The following is a 20,865-nucleotide window of genomic DNA, read 5'->3' on the forward strand; positions in this document are numbered from 1 at the left end:
TTGGTCCTGCTGAGTTGGCTCAGCTTTCTGCCTTTCCCTGTAGATCTCTTTCTTCAAAATTGTGCCTGCGCATGTATGCTTATTTGCCTGTAGAATTGGCGGTACTGATTCTGGCCTGACAAAACTGTCTGTGTCAAATTTCTCCAGGCATCTGTGTGGGCAGTTGGTGTGCTAAGATTGCCCCTAGAGTTTCATCTGCTTCTGTGAATTTGAAGAAGTTAGGTGGTTGTATCAAACAGATGGTCAACTTCATTCATGAGGAAAAAACAGGTTCTCCACCCTGTCATACATACTCTGCCGGGTGGCTGGCCCTGGCTCTGCTGAAGTGCTGGGTGTTGTGCAATCTCTGCTACTGCCTGGGCATCAATTCTCTTATTGTAATTCTCTAGGGTGAGCAGTCTTCCTACACTGCTTAAAATGCTGGGGAGGCCTCTGTTTGTAGTGCCACGAATTTTTCCAGGAATCTGTTGATTTCAGTTTGCATATCCTGTGTCCTCCTCTCCAGTGTTCCAACCAAGTTCCTCAATGTTATGACTCTCTTGGCTACAGCAATTGTTTCTGTCCTGTTGGTGATTCCCATGACAGCTAATTGAGAGCTAGTCTTATAGTTCAGAGTATTGATTATCCTAGTAGCAGCTTCTGGCATGTGTCCAAGGCTTGCCCTGGCTCTCTGTATTTCTCTGTTTGCTTTAGTGATGAGCACCATTTGCTCATCCATGGTCTCAATATATTGCCACTGGTTGGCAATGGACCGCCCAATGTTGCTCCATAGCACTGCTTTCATTTCAGCTGTCACTTTTTCTAGTGCAAGCTCTTTCTCTAGTTCAGCAATTCTCCTCTTAAGAGCTTTTACCTCTCTCTCCTTGGCTGCCTCATTCTGTTTGCTCTTGTCAAACTTTTCATTTACCTTAGTCAAGGTTTTCTTAAGTTCATCCAGCTCTTTCATTTGAGATTCCATGGCTTGGATCTCAGCTTGCAGCTTTTGCATGTCTAAACTAGTAGCCTGTTCTGATGTTGTAGTTGTTGCTGCTGTGGATGGCGCTGTTAGCTTCTGTTTGCTGAGGGAGGAGTAGTCTTTGGAGGGTTTCCTCAAGATTTATTATGACAGGAGGAGGCTGGGAGGGTTGGCCCTCTTCTCTTTGCTTCAGTGTTTCTTGTAGTGCTGCCTTTGCAGCTTCAGTTTGTCCTAGCTGGTCTTGAGTCCTAACCAGCTCTTTGTATAGGGATACCAGCAGATCTGTAGCATCCTTCTCTTGCCTTTGCTGGGCAACTTCATCTGTTTGTGGATGGATGGTGGCCGGGAGTTTGATTTTCTTTCTTAGGGCTGCCATGTCTGCATCCCTTATCTTTGAGCTCTTGGATGCCTTTGACATCTTTAGGATCATGCCCTATCTCTATAATTACCTCTTCCAAGGACTTGATCCTATTGTCCTTGGCTTGTGATGATGCTCTTTCTAACTCCAGCTGAGAAGCTGTGTTATCCAGGCTGCTCTTCAGTTTATAGTTCTCCAATGTCTCATCTGCCAGGGAGGCATACACCATTTCACCAGTCTGCTTATGTAATTCAATCTTGTCCATGGGGTGTATGTCTTTGGCAAGAACCTCCATGTTGGTTCTTAGATAGTCCGAGGTGGACTGAGGCTGCAAAGTTGTGGGCATGAAGTGGCTCATTATCATTTTGCCTTCGCTCACATCGAAAGCAGACATGAGTCTCTGCTGGTTGCTAGGAGCTAGGTTTAACAAGTGATCATACAGCTGCACTTTTATGGGATCACTCCTCCTTTTGATGTCAATGAATTGCTGTTTTATACTTGACTGCCCTTTCTAGTTTGACCGGAGGAGCTGACCTCTCCTCCCATAGTCATGTCATGTCCACGCTGAGATGAGCTGGCCGAAAGTTCTCCACTGGGTGGGCCCATGCCCATGGCTTGCCTTACTGCTATGTCCTCCTCTTGGGAGTCATTCAGTCTTTGTCTCTTCTCTCCTCTGATGAAGGATGAGGTGTGGGGGGTCTCTCTCTCCCTTTTCCTGGTCACATCCTCCTTCTGTGGTGTTTGGAGGACTGAGGTGTCTACATTGGTGTCTGTCCTGGGAGGCACCTCTGTTTGGGGCTGCTGCTCAGTGTTACTAGGTAAATCTGTCCCCTTTTCCTGCTGCAAGGGCTGCTGTTCACTGGACTGTGCTTTTTCTTGTTGCTGCCCCAGTTCTTGCTGTTCCATTTCTTCTTGCTGCTGTAGCAAGGTGTCAACTTGTTCCTCTGTCAATACAGGTGGCTGTTCCACCTGTTTACCTTTGTCTTTGCTTGCTGCCTGGGATGTCTTCTCAGTGGTTTGCTGCTGTGCTGCTGAAGATCTAGCAGCTGTTCCAATTTGCTTTCTGTAGGAGGAGGGCACCTGTCCACAAGTTTCCAAGTCAGTTTCTTTTTGCACATTCCTAGCTTCTTTCTCAAGTAGTTCTACCTCAGTGAGTTGTTCTACTAGTGTACCCTCTTCCCAATCTAGTGCATTGGCATACTTTTCAATTTCAGGTTGTCTTTTATGTGCATAGTTGCCCAATTTGTATCTAATTCTCCTGAGGGAGATAGAATGATTGGGGTCATAGGGAATCCATTCAAAACTGGTCTGCAATCTGAGGCCTTCCAGGATGCTGTGTGCCTCTTTCCACCCTTCCTCTTTCTTGTTATACAGGAAGGAACCTAGCTGGCTTCTTACCTTCAATTGTGACTTCTTGTTTCTACTCTGAAAGTGAAGGTAATCTGAGTTCCCAAACTGCCTGAAATACTCTAAGGCAAAAAGCCTCATGGGGACATACCTTGGCAACCTAAATGGGTTCAATTCACAGCCATATATCCTAATGACTGTGTGGTTCTGGTAGAAGTACCAGTTGCCAATATTGTAAGATTTGTTCAAATGTAGAATCCTCTTCATTTCATCGGTTAATCTAGGAGGAGGAGTACCTTGCAGAGCTGTTAGGGCCGGATGAACAAATAAATCAATAAACTCACAGTATGTATAGGGTGATACTGAGGTAAATGAAAACAGAGGTCCAGAAAACAACTGATCTTGGGCTTCCTGGGCATTGAGTGGCCTCAAAGGAACAGAGAAGGTAGCTGGCTGATAGAAAAGGAATAAATGATATATATAGGAGGAGTACCTGAACAGTCTCTCCCTTTTCAAATTCATGAACTGATCATGGATTTTCTCTGCTATGTAAGTTGCATAATCATACTGCACAGCTGGAGGCTTACCAGGGGCAAATATGGACAGCATTGCCATTATGCTTTCATCTACATCTTCCAGCCCCCTGAATCCTAGGACATAGCCAATTAGATCCACCAACATTCTGCCCAACTCATTTAGATAATGGTACCCAATAGGAGGGGTTCTGACTGTTTCAGAGCCTGGTGTGACAAACAGTTGGTTGATTTTGACAATCTGGTCACTGGACAGCTTGATCCCTGTGTTAATCAGATTCTGCATGGACAGAGGGGTCAATTTCTTGGCTGTATTGAAGTGCAGCATCTGGTTTATGCTCTCTGGGGTGATCTGGAACAGGACTAGGCCTGTGGGGCTCATGACTGCTCTTTGGCTGGGGTCATAGCATTCCTGGCAGCTATAAATAAGCTCTGGCATTGGATTGACTTGGGGAAGGTTGTATATGGGCAAATTTGACTCCCAAATCCCAAGATATCTGCCCCACTGAGGTGCTGGGCTCTTAATTCATTCAACATTAGCACATTGTACTTGGTTCCCATGGGGAACCAATCCAGCATTTGGTAGTCCATGTCCCCCAGGGCTTTCCATGCTAATTCCTGGTGAGGGGCATTGATGGGCTTAATATTCAGTGCAATAGGGGTCTCCATAGCTCTTCAAGTTGCAATAATTGTAGGTAGACAGGTGGAATGGTAAAAACACAGTCTGGAGGCAGTCCTCTGTGGAAACAGTTGAGGTTTTGAGTATTCAAGGGGAATTCTCTCAATAGCAATTGAAATACTACTGGAGTCTAGTGACAGAACTTCTCTGTGGTCTAATTGAACTCTCCAATTGGGTGAATTATGTCTATTAGGAGCCCTGCCGGGAAAACGCAGAATTACAGAGGTTTTATGTGAATTGCAGGTTTCTAAAGCTCTGCAGGTACTTCTTGGCCCTCACAATGACAATGGTGGATGAATGAATGGAAATGAACGGTGTAAATATCGTTTTTATGGTTCTATTATCCCTCTGAGCAATTTTAAGCTTAATGAAGGTCGTATGGAGGGCGAAACGGTCTAAATACCTGTAATTCGACGAGCAGAGGTTGAAACACAGGTGCACAGTTGCTGTTTGAGGAGGTCGCCGGGCTAATGACTGGTTGGCGAAAATTTGAGTTCAAACGGTCATGCAGAGCGTTCAGCAGAAATCACAGTGAAAATGGTAAAAACACGGGGAAAATTGGTAAATATGGGTTATTTTACCAATTTGGCGCTTTTTTCTGCTGACGTCAGCATGACGTCATTGGTGGGTCATGGTGAGGTGACGTCAGCTGACGTCATCGGGCGACGTGGCAGTGGGTGACTGGTCAAAGGGCGGCGGTGAGGTGGCAGCCCAGTCAGCAGTGAGGTGGGCCAATACGAGAGGCAGGTACGAGCAGGCAATGACGTGGCGGCGAGTCAGCGGCGGGTAGGTGGCGGTCAAACTGCAGCGGTCACGGTTAAAGCCTTAACCGCCGCGGTTTCTCGGGGCGGTTTAGGTACGGCGCAGAGGATGTCAGAGCGGGCTCCGAGATGGTTCATTGGCTCGACGCGTGGAGGAGGCGTGACAAGGCGCAACGTCACTTTCCCGGAGGTTAACGTGCCGCCACAGGAAGCGCTCCGATATTGCTGGGGACGTCGGATCTGATGGGCTTGATCCGACGGCTGGCGGAGGGGAAAGAAAGCGCGCTTTGTACTGCGGGCGGAAATCAAACTTTGTGGGTTTTTATGGGTTTTTTTCAATGTTTTGGCTTAACCACAATGCGGTAGGATTGGGAAACGTGCCAGAGGCGGGTATTAACCTTTGCAAAGGTTTTATAGGCAAAAGGGGTTTGGAGAGGGGGTTTTATCAATGCAGAGGTGATTTGAGGGCAAATTGACTTGCAGCAAAGGGGAAATAGGGTGGAATAGGTTCACCAAAGTGGCCAGATGCCATTTGGTCCCTTTTGAAAAATACACGGCTATTATGCCTAGGGGAGGGAATATACATAAGATTTGGGGTTTTATACACCTTAGTGTTAATATTATTAGGGGTGGGGGTAAGATAAGGGAGGTTATATAGTAGAATTAGGAGTTAATATGAATGAAGGAGGGGAATTAGAAAGGGGGTGTTAGTGATGGACTAGAGAGGGAAAGAAAAGAAGTTAGTGATGCTCTTTGCTGTAATTTCATGGAATTCACCACTTTGTTTGCTGATAGATTTATTGCCTTGGCAAGAGACCTATTGATGCCTGTGTAATGGTGATCATATTCTTTCTGCAACCACAACTGCCTACCCAACTATTTTGCCTAGCATTTTTTGTTTCTTCTTGGAGGGGCACTTGGACTTGCAACCCTCAATTGCCTTTTCTTTTCTTTGGCTTTTTCCTTTTCTCTCTATCTACTTCTACCCTTATGTCTTCCAAGGTCCCAGATTAAACTTTTGGGAACCTTTGCTTCTCTACCTGAACTACTTGTCTGCCAAGATTAAGCTGTTTGGACAGACCTCTTTCTCTATTCTACAACTCAAAATTGAAACATGGCATGATCCAGATTAGACTGTTGAATCATCCACAAAATTTGAAATAAGGTCCTCAATACTTGAAACACTTTACCCAGCTCTTGCTTTCTAGGAAATATGGGATCTTTGGGATACCAGAGCAGAGCATATTTGGCTTTTCTCTTGCCAATCATGAAATATGAAACCTATTACTATAGGTATCCAACAGTGGCTCCACATGGGGATGGTTTTTCTTTTGAAAGACCAAGAACAGCAGGTCAGATTGCCTTATTCCTTGACTGCCCATCTTTGTCTTTGAAATCTGCTGCATATAATCTGTCAAAATTGTGTGCCTTTTCTTGGAGAACCTCTGATTCTATCTGCCTGTTGCTGCTAGGTGCAGCATTTGGGAAAACCTCTTTATACAATTTAAATCAGAAAAGAATATGTACAACTGCATATATACAATGAACCTCTGAATTTCTATCATAGTGAACAGTCAAAATAGTGCTTCAGCATCCTGCCATTGACAGGACCTTCATCCAGTTCAGTTACAGTCAAACTTTTTAGGAAGTAGGTGTTATTACCTTGTACTGCTTGGACAGAAAATGGTCCTTTCCATAAAGAATCAAACTTCCCATGTTTTCCTTTCTCTTCTCTTCTTGCATCCCACTTTAAAACTTTGTCCCCTACATTGAAATCTTCTGCTTTAGTTCTTCTATCAAAGGCCTTTTTCAGTTTCTCTTGTAGTATCTGCACTCTGCTGAAAACTTGTTCTCTGGTCTGCTGTAGACAATTATCTGGTTAATCCTTCTTTGCATGTCATTTGGCTCTGCTTGGCTTTCTTGTAGGAGTTTCATAACCGGCACTCCTAGTGATGAAGGAAATCTGGCCTCTAATCCATAGACTAACTCATATGGGCTGGTCCCAATTGATCTTTTAGTGGTTAATCTGTCTGCCCATAAAGCATTTACTAGTTTCTTATGCCAGTTCTTTTTGTTCTCTTCCAGCACTTTCTTTATGATGTTTATCAGGCTTTTGTTTGATGATTCAGCAAGGCCATTTCCTTGAGGATAGTAAGCTGTAGAATGGCCCAAAGTAATGTGAAATTTATGGCAGAAGTTTCACCATCTTCTTGGATCTGAAGGCAGCAGCATTGTCTGTTATTATCTTGTCTGGGCAGCCAAATCTAGCCAGTATATTGTTCTCCAAAAATTGAATGATTACTGAATCATTTGCTTGTCTGCATGGGGCAGCTTCAATCCACTTGGTGAAGTAGTCTGTTGCTGTTAGAATCCATCTGTGTTGTCCTGAAGATGAGGGATGAATTTCTCCAATGAAATCCAAGCCCCATTGTTGAAAGGTCTCTCTGTTGCAATGGGCCTCAAAGGAAGTGGCAGCAACTGTCTTTTGCCTTCAAACAGTTGGCACTTGTGGCATGATGTTGTGAATTTCTTCACATCAGAGAACATAGTGGGCCAGTAATAACCAGCCCTTAATATCTTGTCTACAGTGGACTTCCAGTACAAATGTCCACCACAGTCTCCAGCATGGAATTCTTGCATGATATTGTCAGTTTCACTCTCAAGAAGACAGTGCAGCAAAATACCTTCATGGTTTTTCCAGAGTAGATTCTCATCTATCACACAAAATTTAGATGTTTTCATTTTTAGGAACCTAGACTTAGTTCTGGACAGTCCTGGGGGAGCACACAGGTTTTGTAACACATAACAGATATCAGAGTACCATGGAGATTGTTCAAAGGCTACATTGATCTTTGGAGTCGCCAGCTCTGTTTCACTGTCCAGTTGGTTGATATCTAAGGCTTGGAAATTTGCTTCTGTCATTAACTTGGCCAAACCTTGCCCTTTTATCAGCTTTGTAGGCTTTATTTCAATGTCAAATTCAAGTATGTTTGCAATCCATTTTCCTCTTCTCCCTCTAAGTTTTCTTGTGTGAGAATGTCTTTGACAATAGGACTTGGTACATAAGCCACAACATGGGAGTAAAGGATGTAAATCCTAAAGTCTTTGATAGCTTTGATTAAGGCATAGGCTTGTTTCTCCATTATTTGGTACTTTAGGGGGGCATCTCTAAGAGCTCTGCTGAAAAAAGCAATGGGCTTTTCATTCCCTTGGTCATCTTTCTGTAATAAAACAGCAGCAATAGTATGTTGGGAGGCAAAGGAGAAAATGATGAAGTCTCTGTCAAACTGAGGGTTAGTTAACACTGGGGTTTGAGTCAAGGCCAATTTTATACTTTCAAAAGCTTGTTTTGCTTCAACAGTCCATTTGACCTTTGAATCTTTCTTTAGCATATTGTTTAGTAATCTGATTAACTCTGCTAAATTTGGGATAAACCTTCTCAAAAAGTTGATTTTTCCTAAGAATCCTTGCAGCTCCTTGACATTCCTTGGGTGAGGCATTTGTAGGATAGCTTGTATCCTATCTGGATCAATTCTTATGCCATTTTTCGAAATGATATGCCCTAGAAGTTTCCCTTCTTCCAAACCAAATAATGACTTCTTGGGGTTTAAGGAAATACCATATTTTCTGCATGTTATGAAGATTTGTCTTAAATGTTTCAAGTGTTCTTGGTCAGATTTTGAAAAGGGTGTAAGATCATCTAAGTAAATGACCAAGAAGTCATGAATTTCCTTTGCAAAAGCAATGTCCATTGCTCTTTGAAACGTTGCCCCTGCATTTTTCAATCCAAAGGGCATCTTCACATACTTGAAAGTGCCCCATGGGGTAGTAAATGTAGTCTTGTCTTGATCATCAGGGTGTACCAGGATTTGATTGAAACCTGAGAAACCATCCAACAATGATATTCTTGAGGCTCCTACTACTCTTTGAAGGATGTGGTCCATTTTGGGCAAGGGGTAGTTGTCTTTGAGTGACACTAGGTTCAAATTCCTTAAGTCTACACAAAGTCTAATCTCACCAGTTTTCTTTCTTGTAGGGACCAAATTTGAAATCCACTCAGAAAACCTGATTGGTGCTATGATACCAGCTTTGAAAATTTTTTGTAATTCCTTTTCAATGGAAGGAAGAAGCACAGGATTGATTCTTCTCAATTTCTGTTTGAATGGTTTTTGATTAGGCTTGAGGGGAATGGTGTGCTGGATAACAGAGGTATCATAAGACTTCAAGTCCTCATAACCCCAGGCAAAGACATCTTGGAACTCTTTAAAGAGATCAATATATTTGGGTTTTTGATCAGGGGGCAAAGCAGCAGATAGCTTTATTATTTTAGGCTTGTCAGTGGTACCAATGTTACATTCTTCAATTGTTGCATCTAATGGCTGCATCTTTGGTTTCCTGGGGACATCATTTGAGTCGAAAATATCCTCTAGTGGGGTAAGGCCTGCTGGAAGAAGATTGTCTTTGAGTTGTATGATTTCATCTTCAGCGTTGCTCAGCTCTTCACAGTCAATTTGGTGAATTTGCTGAATGTTTTCTTTGTTGAAAATGGTTGGACTGAGTAATTGTTTGACTGTTCTAGGTGACATTGGGTGGGCAGACTGTTGAAACTGTAATTGTGATTGACTTGCTCCATCAACTATTTGAGATTGACTTGCTGTCTCAAGGTCAATATTTAATCCTGTAAACTCTTGTTGCAAGGTTAAAAAGTTGTTTATTTGCATGTCATTCTCAAATACTTGCCACTCTTTGACATTGTTTGGAATAGAGGGCCTATATTTGACCTCTGCTGTGAAACAATTGTTGGGTTGTAGTGGGAATTTGAAGGTGCTGGCAAATGTTGCCAAGCTATGTGCATGGAGATTGTGGCCCCTTGGAATCTTTGTGATAACAAACTCAGAGAAAGTCTCTAGTATTTGAATTACAGCAGACCTATAGGACCTCAGCCTTTTGTCATTGGTGACAAAATTCCCTTTTACTTGTTGAATTACTAGATCAGAGTCCCCCATGATTGAGAGGCTATGTGCTTGTAATGATTTTGCAATCTTGAGGCCTAGTAGCAGAGCTTCATATTCTGCCATGTTGTTAGTGCATTTAAAGTTCAATCTATAAGCCCGGCCTTCTGCACAGCCTTTCTCTTTGTTATGTATCCATACTCCAGCTCCTGCCCCTAACTTGTTAACTGAACCATCAAATTCTAGGACCCACAGACTATCTTGCTGGTCAGGAGATTTAAAATTCTTTTCATGGGATGGCCATGTGAGCATGAGTTGAGGTCTCTTTTCCCCTTTGTCTCCTAGGATAATTTCATCATTTGTTTGACAATTTTTGACAACTAAAGGAGGGTGAATGGGTACTGTTGGGCTGATTAAAATTTGGCAGGTGCCACTTGTTTGATCAATGTTTTGTTCTTGTATGGGTGTTTCGGTCTTAATGTCATTGTTTGAGAAGCTTGCGCTGTCATTGAAGAGGATGAAGGAGTCTATGTCTGAATGGACAACATATATTGGGAAATTTTGGGGTTTCTCTTCACTGCTGACCATATATTTCATGAGTGTTTCCCTATAAAGTCTTTTTGGTTGCCCAAATACAGAAATGGTTGCATATGACATGTCCAATTGCAGGGAGCCTTGGAGTTTGGCTCCCCATGATCTTGATAAGAGCATCCCATATTTGGGTGGGATATCAGCAACAACAACATCCATTAAAATGGTTTTGTTGGGAAATTGAACCAAGGACACACATAAATCCTTTATTAGGCCCAAGCATTTGACTTGACTAGAATCAAAAGAAAACAGGTCTTTGTATGGTCTTGTGATGTCTAAGTTTAATCTTTCCATGACTGCTTTTGGCATAAGGTTGTGAGATGCACCTGAGTCAAACATTGCATTATGCAGTATTTTATCATGAACATGCAAGCTGACATAAAAAGGTAAAACCCCTGTGACTACTGTTTTTCCATCTACCTCTGGGCCAAACAGTAATTCTGGAGTGTCATCTAGCACATTAACATCATCTTTGCTGTTGGTGAGCTGAAGGGATTTTTTGATCTGTTGCTTATATATGTCATGCTTGGCTAGCTCTGAAAGGGGAATTGCTATCTTTAACTTGCCAATCTCTGTTCCTAGGTCAAAGGGTTTATCCACCTGAATTTTAGAGTCACGGATAGCAGTCCTTTCTCTGTTCATTGAATCTTCTTGTTGGATTTCATCTTGATTTTGGAACCTGCCCCTTATGTTGATGTCTTGAGGGGTAATGTTCGGATTTGGGTGGGAGGATGAGGTTGCCATGGGCTGTTGTGGTGTGGACAGTAATTCAGTGACCTCCTCAACCACTACTTCCTTTGCAGGCAAGTTTGTTTTGTCATTAGGTTCAGTGACTAAGGTTTCTTTAGATTGTTGTTTCTCCTTTACTTTCTCAGGCTGATTTGCATTTACAGTCCGACTTCTTAGTTTGTATTGTTTATGGACTTCATAGACAGCATTATCATACCCTTGTTTAAAGTCAAAAGATTCTCCTGATTGTGTTTGGAATGTTTTGTTTTCATCCTCATCATGGTCTTCTTGTGTTAAGAAAACATGGCTTTTACCATCCAGACCTATTAAGTTGATCTCAGGATCTTCATTGAGCTGATTAGCTGAGGAAGTTTCTGCATAATTTTCTTGAAAAGGGGGTCTGATATCTTGGTCTGCACTTGTTTTTCCTATATTGGGGTTTTGGACTCTCCTAAAATTTGGGTTTCTAGGAGGGTTGTTTTGTGGTGCCTCCCATGATGATTTCCTTTCTACCGATTCCACTCTCTCTCCCAATCTCTTCATGCTATTTAGAATTGCATCTAACTTTTGATCAAAACCCGAGGGTTCTTCTTTGAAACCAGTCTTCTTTTCCAGCTTTGCCCTGTTTCTTTTGGCAATTAGGTTGGCCTCTACAGTGACTGCAACCCTTTGGGCTTCTGCAAGGGTTGGAGGGTCTCTCTCTCTCAACTGATAGGCCATATCAGAATCAAAACCATCAGGGAAGTTATAAAGGGCCAAATCAGGAGGGGGCCTTAAGTTCTGGGGGATAGCATTGTATATGTTGTTGAACCTAGCACAATAATCCAAAACCGTTTCTTGGGGACCTCTTTTAATAGTGTTATATTCACCAAGTATGTGGTGCGGATCTCTCTTTTTCTCCCATCTGTTGGTAAATTCCTGGTATAGAACTTCAGGGGTTGCAATGGAATTTGCATTTAAGGATCTAAACCAAGTTCTGACATCCCAGTTAAGCTTTGAACAAAAATTCTCATCCTAACACTGTCATCATTTATTTCATAGGTCTCAAAGTGGTCTTGCATCTTTTTAGCATGCTGGATGGCTGTCAAAGGGCCATGGGAGTCAAAAAATGAGAGTCTAGTTTGGTAGTCTTGGGGTAGAGCTGGAGCATTGGCTGGTATCTGCAGAGATGCATATCTGTTAGCCATATTTATGGGGTTTATAGGGTTAATAGGAACAAATGGGACAACAGGGATTACAGGTGTAACCGGGTTAAGAGGATGGGTAATAAGTGGGGAACTGGTTGAGGGAGTGTGTGCAGATGGTGAAGATGGAAGGAGAGGACTTTGAGAGGTTGATGGTGAACTGGGGGAATTGGGTGTGGAACGGAAAAGAACTTTGCAAGGAGTTGGAATGAGGATAGGTTGGTCTAAACTTATATCTGGATCAGCAGGCTTCTCCTGCTTTTGCCGTCTCCTTATGTTCTTTGGTATGATATTTGGGTTATCGACAATGATGGGTTGATTAGGGTCAGGGTTTGCCCTAGTGTGCCTTGGGTTTCTTTTGGGAGCCAGCTTCTAAGTATTCTTTTAGAACTTTATACAGAAGTTTTATATGTACAGGGACTGAACAAGCATTCTGGAATGACTATATAGGTCTCAAAGCTAAGATGAAGTTTCCCTAGCTAGCTCTTCCCTAAAGCTGTCCCTGTGTTTACAGAAACAGTCCTAAGGCCTCTTGGCTAGTTTCAGGCTTGATGGTAGCTTTTGAAAATAGATAGTAATTGAAAAAATCTTATCTCCCCAGTGGAGTCGCCAATTATGTTAACACCCAGGTTGTTCCCTATGACTCCCAAGGGAATACGGCCGGGGTAACCACTAACCAATCTTTGGATCACTGTTTCTAGCCAAACTGTGATCAGAGAGGGCTCTCTCTTTATGATTTGTAACTGTTTATGATAGGGTTTTAGGCTAGCTATTATGCGCTGGTTTTGCTTGTGTTTTGGTTGATGAAACTCCTTTTAGATTCTAGTGATGTAGTTTTCAGAGAGGTTGAGTACCATTGGGCAATGGAGTCTGTGGCTATATGTGTTTGAAACTTTGAGATGAAAGATGGAACTTACAGGGCCATTTGAGTGCTTAATAGAACAGTTTTTTTTGATTAAATGACTGGAAACAGGCAATACAAACAGTGAAAGCATTTAAGAATTTTCACTTATTGTCTATATATTCCCAACAGACAGCTTTAACAGGAGAAAGACAGAGGTCTCAGGGGCAAAAATTGAATCCCTGAGAATGCCTGTCACAGTAAAAGACACAGTTTTGAAATGCAGCAATTAAGAATTACAATTCTGTCACTGTATCTGAGGAAAACATGTATAATAGCTCAGTTTGAGTCCAGGGTAAACATGGTTAAATCCTGGAACTATCCTTTCACCTTGCTATCAAGTGTAAAACATTTGAACAACAAAAGAGAACAAAAGACTCGAAAACATATAACAAAGAGATTTGAGAATACTTATTGTTTTATGCAACACCCTGGAATCCTGTAACATTCATCTTTCACCACAATACATCAAAGAACACCAAGCCTTGGAAATTCCATTCTTCCTTTGTATTACTTCTCTGAAAATATTACAACGAGCGAGAGCTCTTCAAAAGAAAATTGCAACAACCCTTTTCACTGCTGTGAAGGGTGAATATATACTTGCGGTGATTTACAAAATATCTGAGTCCTGAGTTATCTCAGATTTTACTTTCTTACCAACTACTTAAGATATTATGACCAAAATTTAATGCAGCATTGATTACAGAGTACAGGCATTTTAATGCTCTGTCAGAAGATATTTTAGCCTTTGGGAACAGCTAAGTCGGTCGAGATATTCTGAATAAATGCTGGAAGATCTGTCTTTAAGGCTTTGTACGCTGTATCCTGGACTTGTCAGCTGTGATTGTGACTGCTGCTTGTGGTGAGTTAATGGTCCTGCTGAGTTGGCTCAGCTTCTGCCTCTTCCCTGTAGATCTCTTTCTTCAAAATTGTGCCTGCGCATGTATGCTTATTTGCCTGTAGAAATGGCGTTACTGATTCTGGCCTGACAAAACTGTCTGTGTCAAATTTCTCCAGGCATCCTGTGTGGGCAGTTGGTGTGCTAAGATTGCCCCTAGAGTTTCATCTGCTTCTGTGAATTTGAAAAAGTTAGGTGGTGTATCAAACAGATGGTCAACTTCATTCATGAGGAAAAACAGGTTCTCCACCCTGTCATACATACTCTGCCCGGTGGCTGGCCCTGGCTCTGCTGAAGTGCTGGGTGGTTGTGCAATCTCTGCTACTGCCTGGGCATCAATTCTCTTATTGTAATTCTCTAGGGTGAGCAGTCTTCCTACACTGCTTAAGATGCTGGGGAGGCCTCTGTTCTGTAGTGCCACGAATTTTTCCAGGAATCTGTTGATTTCAGTCTGCATATCCTGGGTCCTCCTCTCCAGTGTTCCAACCAAGTTCCTCAATGTTATGACTCTCTTGGCTACAGCAATTGTTTATGTCCTGTTGGTGATTCCCATGACAGCTAATTGAGAGCTAGTCTTATAGTTCAGAGTATTGATTATCCTAGTAGCAGCTTCTGGCATGTGTCCAAGGCTTGCCCTGGCTCTCTGTATTTCTCTGTTTGCTTTAGTGATGAGCACCATTTGCTCATCCATGGTCTCAATATATTGCCACTGGTTGGCAATGGACCGCCCAATGTTGCTCCATAGCACTGCTTTCATTTCAGCTGTCACTTTTTCTAGTGCAAGCTCTTTCTCTAGCTCAGCAATTCTCCTCTTAAGAGCTTTTACCTCTCTCTCCTTGGCTGCCTCATTCTGTTTACTCTTGTCAAACTTTTCATTTACCTTAGTCAAGGTTTTCTTAAGTTCATCCAGCTCTTTCATTTGAGATTCCATGGCTTGGATCTCAGCTTGCAGCTTTTGCATGTCTAAACTCGTAGCCTGTTCTGATGTTGTAGTTGTTGCTGCTGTGGATGGCGCTGTAGCTTCTGTTTGCTGAGGAGGAGGAGTAGTCTTTGGAGGGGTTTCCTCAAGATTTATTATGACAGGAGGAGGCTGGGAGGGTTGGCCCTCTTCTCTTTGCTTCAGTGTTTCTTGTAGTGCTGCCTTTGCAGCTTCAGTTTGTCCTAGCTGGTCCTGAGTCCTAACCAGCTCTTTGTATAGGGATACTAGCAGATCTGTAGCATCCTTCTCTTGCCTTTGCTGGGCAACTTCATCTGTTTGTGGATGGATGGTGGCCGGGAGTTTGATTTTCTTTCTTAGGGCTGCCATGTCTGCATCCCTTATCTTCAGGAGCTCTTGGATGCCTTTGACATCTTTAGGATCATGCCCTATCTCTATAATTACCTCTTCCAAGGACTTGATCCTATTGTCCTTGGCTTGTGATGATGCTCTTTCTAACTCCAGCTGGGAAGCTGTGTTATCCAGGCTGCTCTTAAGTTTATAGTTCTCCAATGTCTCATCTGCCAGGGAGGCATACACCATTTCACCAGTCTGCTTATGTAATTCAATCTTGTCCATGGGGTGTATGTCTTTGGCAAGAACCTCCATGTTGGTTCTTAGATAGTCCGAGGTGGACTGAGGCTGCAAAGTTGTGGGCATGAAGTGGCTCATTATCATTTTGCCTTCGCTCATATCGAAAGCAGACATGAGTCTCTGCTGGTTGCTAGGAGCCAGGTTGAGCAAGTGATCATACAGCTGCACTTTTATGGGATCACTCCTCCTTTTGATGTCAATGAATTGCTGTTTTATACTTGACTGCCCTTTTCTAGTTTGACCGGAGGAGCTGACCTCTCCTCCCATAGTCATGTCATGTCCACGCTGAGATGAGCTGGCCGAAAGTTCTCCACTGGGTGGACCCATGCCCATGGCTTGCCTTACTGCTATGTCCTCCTCTTGGGAGTCATTCAGTCTTTGTCTCTTCTCTCCTCTGATGAAGGATGAGGTGTGGGGGGTCTCTCTCTCCCTTTTCCTGGTCACATCCTCCTTCTGTGGTGTTTGGAGGACTGAGGTGTCTACATTGGTGTCTGTCCTGGGAGGCACCTCTGTTTGGGGCTGCTGCTCAGTGTTACTAGGTAAATCTGTCCCCTTTTCCTGCTGCAAGGGCTGCTGTTCACTGGACTGTGCTTTTTCTTGTTGCTGCCCAGTTCTTGCTGTTCCATTTCTTCTTGCTGCTGTAGCAAGGTGTCAACTTGTTCCTCTGTCAATACAGGTGGCTGTTCCACCTGTTTACCTTTGTCTTTGCTTGCTGCCTGGGATGTCTTCTCAGTGGTTTGCTGCTGTGCTGCCGAAGATCTAGCAGCTGTTCCAATTTGCTTTCTGTAGGAGGAGGGCACCTGTCCACAAGTTTCCAAATCAGTTTCTTTTTGTACATTCCTAGCTTCTTTCTCAAGTAGTTCTACCTCAGTGAGTTGTTCTATTAGTGTACCCTCTTCCCAATCTAGTGCATTGGCATACTTTTCTATTTCAGGTTGTCTTTTATGTGCATAGTTGCCCAGTCTGTATCTAATTCTCCTGAGGGAGATAGAATGATTGGGGTCATAGGGAATCCATTCAAAACTGGTCTGCAATCTGAGGCCTTCCAGGATGCTGTGTGCCTCTTTCCACCCTTCCTCTTTCTTATTATATAGGAAGGAACCTAGCTGGCTTCTTACCTTCAATTGTGACTTCTTGTTTCTACTCTGAAAGTGAAGGTAATCTGAGTTCCCAAATTGCCTGAAATACTCTAAGGCAAAAAGCCTCATGGGGACATATCTTGGCAACCTAAATGGGTTCAATTCACAGCCATATATCCTAATGACTGTGTGGTTCTGGTAGAAGTACCAGTTGCCAATATTGTAAGATTTGTTCAAATGTAGAATCCTCCTCATTTCATCGGTTAATCTAGGAGGAGGAGTACCTTGCAGAACTGTTAGGGCCGGATGAACAAATAAATCAATGAACTCACAGTATGTATAGGGTGATACTGAGGTAAAATGAAACACAGAGGTCCAGAAAACAACTCATCTTGGGCTTCCTTGGGCATTGAGTGGCCTCAAAGGAACTGAGAAGGTAGCTGGCTGATAGAAAAGGAATAAATGATATATATAGGAGGAGTACCTGAACAGTCTCTCCCTTTTCAAATTCATGAACTGATCATGGATTTTCTCTGCTATGTAAGTTGCATAATCATACTGCACAGCTGGAGGCTTACCAGGGGCAAATATGGATAGCATTGCCATTATGCTTTCATCTACATCTTCCAGCCCCCTGAATCCTAGGACATAGCCAATTAGATCCACCAACATTCTGCCCAACTCATTTAGATAGTGGTACCCAATAGGAGGGGTTCTGACTGTTTCAGAGCTTGGTGTGACAAACAGTTGGTTGATTTTGATAATCTGGTCACTGGACAGCTTGATCCCTGTGTTAATCAGATTCTGCATGGACAGAGGGGTCAACTTCTTGGCTGTATTGAAGTGCAGCATCTGGTTTATGCTCTCTGGGGTGATCTGGAACAGGACTAGGCCTGTGGGGCTCATGACTGCTCTTTGGCTGGGGTCATAGCATTCCTGGCAGCTATAAATGAGCTCTGGCATAGGATTGACTTGGGGAAGGTTGTATATGGGCAAATTTGATTCCCAAATCCCCAAGATATCTGCCCCACTGAGGTGCTGGGCTCTTAATTCATTCAACATTAGCACATTGTACTTGGTTCCCATGGGGAACCAATCCAGCATTTGGTAGTCCATGTCCCCCAGGGCTTTCCATGCTAATTCCTGGTGAGGGGCATTGATGGGCTTAATATTCAGTGCAATAGGGGTTTCCATAGCTCTTCAAGTTGCAATAATTGTAGGTAGACAGGTGAAAATGGTAAAAACACAGTCTGGAGGCAGTCCTCTGTGGAAACAGTTGAGGTTTTGAGTATTCAAGGGGAATTCTCTCAATAGCAATTGAAATACTACTGGAGTCTAGTAACAGAACTTCTCTGTGGTCTAATTGGACTCTCCAATTGGGTAAATTATGTCTATTAGGAGCTCTGCCGGGAAAACGCAGAATTACAGAGGTTTAATGGGAATTGCAGGTTTCTAGAGCTCTGCAGGTACTTCTTGGCCCTCACAATGACAATGGTGGATGAGTGAATGGAAATGAACGGTGTAAATATCCTTTTTATGGTTCTACTATCCCTCTGAGCAATTTTAACCTTAATGCAGGTCGTATGGAGGGCGAAACGGTCTAAATACCTGTAATTCGATGAGCAGAGGTTGACACACAGGTGCACAGTTGCTGTTTGAGGAGGTCGCCCGGGCTAATTGACTGGTTGGCGAAAATTCGAGTTCAAACGGTCATGCAGAGCGTTCAGCAAAAATCACAGTGAAAATGGTAAAAACACGGGAAAAATTGGTAAATATGGGTTATTTTACCAATTTGGCGCTTTTTTCTGCTGACGTCAGCATGACGTCATTGGTGGGTCATGGTGAGGTGACGTCAGCTGACGTCATTGGGCGACGTGGCAGTGGGTGACTGGTCAAAGGGGCGGCGAGGTGGCAGCCCAGTCAGCAGTGAGGTGGGCCAATACGAGAGGCAGGTACGAGCAGGCAATGACGTGGCGGCGAGTCAGCAACGGGTAGGTGGCGGTCAAACTGCAGCGGTTACGGTTAAAGCCTTAACCGCCGCGGTTTCTCGGGGCGGTTTAGGTACGGCGCAGAGGATGTCAGAGCGGGCTCCGAGATGGTTCATTGCTCGACGCGTGGAGGAGGCGTGACAAGGCGCAACGTCACTTTCCCGGAGGTTAACGTACCGCCACAGGAAGCGCTCCGATATTGCTGTGGACCGTCGGATCTGATGGGCTTGATCCGACGGCTGGCGGAGGGGAAAGACGCGCGTTTGATATTGTGGGCGGAAAAATCAAACTTTGTGGGTTTTTTATGGGTTTTTTCAATGTTTTGGCTTAACCACAATGCGGTAGGATTGGGAAACGTGCCAGAGGCGGGTATTAACCTTTGCAAAGGTTTTATAGGCAAAAGGGGTTCAGAGAGGGGGTTTTATACAATGCAGAGGTGATTTGAGGGCAAATTGACTTGCAGCAAAGGGGAAGTAGGGTGGAATAGGTTCACCAAAGTGGCCAGATGCCATTTGGTCCCTTTTGAAAAATACACGGCTATTATGCCTAGGGGAGGGAATATACATAAGATTTGGGGTTTTATACACCTTAGTGTTAATATTATTAGGGGTGGGGGTAAGATAAGGGAGGTTATATAGTAGAATTAGGAGTTAATATGAATGAAGGAGGGGAATTAGAAAGGGGGCGTTAGTGATAGACTAGAGAGGGAAAGGAAAGAAGTTAGTGATGCTCTTTGCTGTAATTTCATGGAATTCACCACTTTGTTTGCTGATAGATTAATTGCCTTGGCAAGAGACCTATTGATGCCTGTGTAATGGTGATCATATTCTTTCTGCAACCACAACTGCCTACCCAACTATTTTGCCTAGCATTTTTTGTTTCTTCTTGGAGGGGCACTTGGACTTGCAACCCTCAATTTCCTTTTCTTTTCTTTGGCTTTTTCCTTTTCTCTCTATCTACTTCTACCCTTATGTCTTCCAAGGTCCCAGATTAAACTTTTGGGAACCTTTGCTTCTCTACCTGAACTACTTGTCTGCCAAGATTAAGCTGTTTGGACAGACCTCTTTCTCTATTCTACAACTCAAAATTGAAACATGGCATGATCCAGATTAGACTGTTGAATCATCCACAAAAATTTGAAATAAGGTCCTCAATACTTGAAACACTTTACCCAGCTCTTGCTTTCTAGGAAATATGGGATCTTTGGGATACCAGAGCAGAGCATATTTGGCTTTTCTCTTGCCAATCATGAAATATGAAACCTATTACTATAGGTATCCAACAGAACCTATGGTTTTGCACCATGGTATCTCGTCAGAAGTGTTGACCACAGGTTTTGGGCCCTTGGTATTGGTTTATTATGGTTTTGGACAGTGGTATTGTGGAAGGCTTAAAACTATAAAAGAGGAAGGAGATCATGTGACAAGGGATCATCTGAATTATTATTGAATATCTGATAATGTATGAGATCTGGAATACTGGTGATTGGGTTATGGTGCAGATCTAGATCTGAATGAAGGAGAAACCTGAGCGCAAGAAGGATAAGGACTATTGATGGATCAAAATCTCAAGGCTTGAACATTGGTATCTCTGTATGATTTTGATTTGTTATATGTGGCACACTCTTGATCTATAAATCTGGGTTAACTGATGTCTGAATGCTTAAAAGAATAAATTATCCTTTATAGATCTATACGCAGGTTCAGTGAATTGCAAGTGCGTATACATGCTTTTTCTGTGAATGAAAGAAGCATATACGCAGGTTGGTTGTGGTATAGAGGCGTATACTCGCAGGTTGCTGAATAGTGAAGTAGCGTATATATCTTGATTTATTTTCTAGCTGCTTCTGTTTTATTACTACAGTGTTCTAGGTTCAGAATTGGTGTTTGATTACAGTTACTGTGTTCTGGGTACAACGATCAGAGAAGTGTTTATTTGGTTCAGCTTTTGATTGGTGAAAAGGAGTTTGGGTTATGCAGAAATTCCTGATGTTTGATTGATGTTACTTGTGGATCCAGTCTGAAAATTAATGAAACGAGGTCCCTGAAAGCAAAGAGAAGGTTGCAGCCTTCTGCAGGTAGGAGCCTACGTACTAGTATCTCAAGCTAGTACAAGAACTTACGGGGTTGGAGCTCCCTTCTAGGAAAGCTGGAGAACGAGAGAGAGTTGTAGCTCTCTGCAGGTTGCAGCCTGCGTACTGGTAAAGACTGCACCAGTACAAAACATTGTAAAGAGAAGTTTCTAATTAAAAAAGAAGATAGAGACGAATTGCAGTAGGGGGTTTTCACCCACATTGGGTTTCCTCCTTATATCTTGTGTTCTTGTGTGTAACTATCTTCT

This window comes from Pinus tabuliformis, chromosome Q (assembly GCF_031772625.1).
Source record: "Pinus tabuliformis cultivar Carrire ecotype Pingquan chromosome Q, CPIR1, whole genome shotgun sequence".
NCBI lineage: Eukaryota > Viridiplantae > Streptophyta > Pinopsida > Pinales > Pinaceae > Pinus > Pinus tabuliformis.